Consider the following 5,234-nt stretch of genomic DNA (forward strand, 5'->3'; position numbering starts at 1 on the left):
GGCACCCCTGCTTAACAACTCTGGACAGCTGGTAATGGACACTCACGAAAAAACTAAACTCCTGAATGCCCACTTTACTTCAGTATTTCACTGGACCAAGGGGAAAGACAAGTGAGATAAGGATCACAGGAGGCATGGTGGCCTTTCCACTGTGGATGCTGAGCTGATGCAAAAGCAACTAGAAAAGCTAGACATTTATAAGTCAGCAGGACCAGATGGACTTCACCCAAGAATACTGATGGAGCTGACTGAGGTCACTGCAGAACCCCTGGCAAAACTCTTTAAAAAATCGTGGCACACAGGAGAGATCCCTGAGGACTGGAAGAGGGCCAACATTGTGCCCATCTTCAAGAAGGGGAAGAGGGAGGACTTGGGCAACTATAGGCCAGTCAGCATAACCTCCATCCCAGGCAAACTCCTGGAAAAACTCATTAAAGAATCTAGGTGTGATATGCTCATTGAGGGTAAGATTCTGAATGACAGCCAGCATGGCTTCATCATGGATAGGTCTTGTCTTACCAATCTCATCTCCTTCTACAAACAGGTCTCTTGCCACCTGGACATGGGAGAGACCATTGATATTATATACCTAGACTTCCAAACGGCTTTTGAGCTAGAAACCCATGATATCCGTGTGGAAAAATTAGAAGATTGTGGACTTAACTGTTGAACAGTTCAGTGGGTGGAAAACTGACTGCATGGTAGGACCCAGGAAGTTCTCACAAATGGATCTGTGTCATCCTGATAAGAAGTGGCCAGTGGTGTCCCTCAGAAGTCTATGCTTGGACCGGTGCTTTTCAACATCTTTATCAATTATTTGGATTATTTGGATGTGGGGGTGAAAAGGTGGCTGGCCAATTTTGTGGACAACACCAAGTTATGGGGAAGTGTGGCCACGTCAGAAGGTAGGCTGCAGATACAGGTGGACCTAGACAGGCTGGAGAGTTGGATGGACCAGAACTAGATGAAGTTCAACACTCAGAAGTGTAAAGTGCTCCATCTGTAGGCAAACATCCCCAACATACCTACAGTCTCAGTGGCGACAATTTGACTTGCACCACAGCCAAAAGGGACCTAGGGGTAGTGATCAACCATCACATGAACATGAGCCAGCGTTGCAATGCAGTGGCCAGCAGGGCAAACAACATGCTGGCATGAATTAACCATTGCATCTCATGCAAAACTAAGGAAGTGATACTCCCACTGTACTCCGCACTGGTAAGACCACAGCAGGAGTACTGCATCCAGTTCTGGGCACCACACTTCAACAAGGATGTGGAAAAACTTGAGAGGGTCCAGAGAAAAGCCACCTGTATGATCAGGGACTTGCAAGACAAGCCATACAAGGAGAGGCTGAGGGACCTGGGCTGCCTCAGCTTACAGAAGAGAAGGCTGAGAGGGGACTTGGTAGCGGCTTACCGCTACATCAGGGGAGTACCTCAAGAACTCAGTGAAAAGCTGTTCCCCAGGGCACCCCTGGGGAAGACCAGGAGCAATGGATACATACTCCTGGAAGGCCACTTCAGGTTCAATTCTAGGAAAAACTCCTTCACAGTCAGAGTGTCCAGACAATGGAATAAATTCCCTCCAAAGGTGGTGCAATCACCTACCCTGGAAATCTTCAAAAGGAGACTGGACAGTGACCTCGCTGGGGTCACTTGACCCCAGTTGTCTTTTCCTGCCTAGTGCAGGGGGACTGGACCCTTCCAGCCCTTAACAATCTCTGAATCTACAAAGCAGTTTCAGGAACTTGGGGGGTGGGGGGCGGTTGTTTCAACCAAAATTGGGAGACAAGATCCTTTGGGGGAATAGCAAGACATCTACAATTTTGTTCATGCAAAACTATATTTTATTTACTTTATGAAGTTACAGGTGTAGAATGAACTCTGAACTATTAGAAAAATGGGACCTCAACTAGGACTGCTAGAATTAATTACCCATTAGCATTATTTGGGAGATGTCTAAAACAAATGACAGAAATGTTATTATATTTCATGCTAGCTCTTCTAGAGAAAACTGGCAGCCTGATGTGTTGGTAGCATTATGGACACTTCAACTTTCTACAGAAGGCTATTGTAAGAGTGACAGCCTTGAGATTAGTTACTTGGACTACTGTGTTGGGTTGTATATCAAAATCTAGGCAAATTCAAAACTGAGAAGCCAATGTTCGTTTTATTTCCAACTGTACCCAGGGAAATCCTCTGCAACAATGCTTATTGTTTTTCCCTCAGAAAGTTATGCTGTAAAACTAGTGCAGTCTTTTTGCAGGATTTTAGATAATAGGCTACCGTATCAAGAAAATGGGAAGAAGATTTGGAACTCTTTCAAATACTAATTAAATCAGATGTGTTATGAATTAATTAAAATTATCTGACCCTTATTTTACAATGGAGACATATAAGGCATGCACAGTGATTTAGGCTGAACGATGAAGGCTTTTTAATGTTAATACAAAGCCTGCATTAATGTTCATATTTCAGTCATGAAATTTGAATATAAAAACATGAAGATTTTTGGTAGCGTAGTATAGCTGAAACCAATCATAAGTGTATTCCAAACCCAACACATTAAAAACAGGGTCATGCTCTGGATGACTAATTGTTTTTGTCATGTCTGGCTTTGAATAATTATTTCAGTATCTTAAAATACAAGAGCCCAAATACATTTAAAAATGGATTCTTACTGCATATCACACAACAAAACCAGATTTTTGCCTAACATTGAAAACAGCCCTTTTATTTTATAAACCTAAGCACATCGTGGACGTCCTCATCCCACATATTTTCCCGTACTTGTTACAGAAATGTATATTAAAGACATTTCAGCACCACCACCACCAATATTAGGTTTAATCACCACTAGACAATAGCACCATCTCCTGACAATGCATGTCTTTTCTTCTTTTTGGAAGCATCTGAATGTGTTTATTAGGACAAAAGCCGAGTGCACTCAGAGCAAACACTCTGAAATGAGACTTGAGCTTATAAATAAAAAAAAAGCAAGCCATAAAACCCTGGTTTCAGGGCTACAAACCCCATTAGGTACCTTTGTTTTCTACCACAAAGCTCTCTAGGCACAGAGCTGATGTCTAAGTTCCATTGTGACCCATTTACAAGACAGAGACATACCTAAGCTGATTTGACACTAAAAACAAAATTCCTCTTTACTACAGAGGGTAAGACACAAGACAATGGGTTTAAACTACAGCAAAGAAGATTTGGATAAAATCTCAGAAAAAAATGCCCTAACTGTAAGAACAATAGGACAATAAAACAAGCTGCACAGGGAAGTTGTGGAATCTACTATTATTGGAGGTTTTCAGGGTTGGATCCCCATCTGTCTGGGACTTAGAAACAGGGAATCTTGCACCTGTGTAAGACAAGATGACCTTTGAGGTCTCTTGCAACCCCATACAAATATCTTGAGTGGCCTTGATCTAGTAGGTATTGTCACAGCATGCAGGCTTGCTACTGTCAGCACAGTGAGGAGGACCCAGTACCTATCCATTTCTTTGTACAGTACTAATCTAATAGCTAGAGCAATTACTGAGACAGGGAGACCTAGGTTCTGAGCCCTCCTCAGCCTGAAGAAACTCAAGCCAGTACATTAACCTGAATAGGTAATATATTCTCTACCCTTTTTATAAACTCCTGGCTACTGTGCAGCCAAGAATGCAAGAGTCATGGGGCCTGAAGAAACAAACCAAAAAATAAATCCCACTCTGTAGTTTCAAGGTTACGGCTCCAAGAGAGACAACTTGATACTGATTCTTCCTTTTTAGGATTTTTTTTTTTTTATTCCAGGATAATGGGATAAACAATCCTGGGAACTAGGGACTGGAACCCATTTCTCCCCTCCCTGAGTGGAGGAGGAAACACACATTTACTCCTACATGTGTGTTCCCTCCCTCTGGCCCCAACCCCTGGCACACAAGTTTTCCTGCCCAGAGAAGCAAACAGCCCCTCCCCTACCTGGTGGCAGGACCTCCAGATGCCCCAACCCCTGAACCCCAGTTTTCCCCCCCAGAAGAGCAACCAGGATCTCCCTTACCCATCCCCAAGCTCTCTCCTCCCCCAGGCCCTTTTGTGACCCCTTTCTCCCCTCCCTGGGCTGCTGGGCATTTGCTGCTGGTTGAGGAATGCTTTACCCAGCCTGGAGCAGCCATCAGAGCAAACACCCCAGTCTGGACATGAAAATGGCCACCCCTGGTTTGACTGGGCCATGATATTAGTGAGCTGGGCCTGTGATTTAAACCAGATCCTACTTATAAACCATCTGTGAGCTTCATATAACCACTTTTTAAGAGACACATATGGATTTTATTTTTGGTGAAATAACCACTATTTGATGAGGATACAGGAGAGTTGAGTATACCCAGGACAGTACTACACTAGTTAGTCAACATGAGAAATGTATTTAGTTAATGTTGTCAGACCGACTAAACTGAATAGTCAATTAATAAGATAAATGTTTAGGCCAATATTTTCAAGAGGTTCTTCAAATATACCTACTCAAAATTGCGAACCTTGAGATGCTTTTGGCTTGGTTTTTAGTAGTGCCATGGATCATAACTTCCATTGATGTCAATAGGAATGATCAATCCCTTCTGAAAATCACAGACAATGTGTATCAGATGTTGATGTTAACATATTGCTGAACAGGATTTAGATCAAGGTATTGGCAATCCAGCTATTTTCAGAATGAGTCACAGACTCAGGACAGGGAAACTAATGAAAATTCCCCTGTTTAGCATTTGGCTGTATGATTATAATGCTGATAATAGGAGCAAGAATCATAAACAGGAATCTAATGTATTCCTATAGCTTGGCCTAATTTTGTTCACTAGTTATAATTTCAGTTCAGTAAGATACGAAGAATGCAAAAAATAAAAGGCAGATTAATTGAATTTGCAGTAGTGTATGAATTTTCACATATTATTAATTATTTAGGCTGAGTAGAACATGTACAAAATTTGAATAGAAAATCTTTCCATTAGAAAATGCTATTTCATCATGTTAAGAATTAGAGCTGTGTAAAGCTTCAGTCCCTGATTCAGTTTGATGAAGATTCGGCCCAATTCAGTGGCCGAATCTCCAAATCCAAATCGAATCAGAGGGCCCTTTAACTTCTCTGAATCAAATTGGAATCCTCTGAATCAATTCATAGATTTCATAGACATTAGGGCTGGAAGGGACCTCGGGAGATCATCGAGTCCAGCCCCCTGCCCAAAGGGC

General features: G+C 42.3%; 1 long non-coding RNA gene across 1 annotated transcript in view; it reads left to right on the top strand.

Annotated features, from left to right (window-relative positions):
- The first annotated feature begins 2,910 nt into the window (after nt 1-2,910).
- LOC109316107 overlaps nt 2,911-5,234 on the top strand; it is a 20,397-nt gene continuing 18,073 nt past the window's right edge. The window contains exon 1 of the long non-coding RNA XR_002102695.1: nt 2,911-2,922. This is a non-coding gene — a long non-coding RNA (uncharacterized LOC109316107). The remainder of the gene's footprint in view (nt 2,923-5,234) is intronic.

The sequence above is a fragment of the Crocodylus porosus genome, unplaced genomic scaffold (genome assembly GCF_001723895.1).
Source record: "Crocodylus porosus isolate Cpor-Errol unplaced genomic scaffold, CroPor_comp1, whole genome shotgun sequence".
NCBI lineage: Eukaryota > Metazoa > Chordata > Crocodylia > Crocodylidae > Crocodylus > Crocodylus porosus.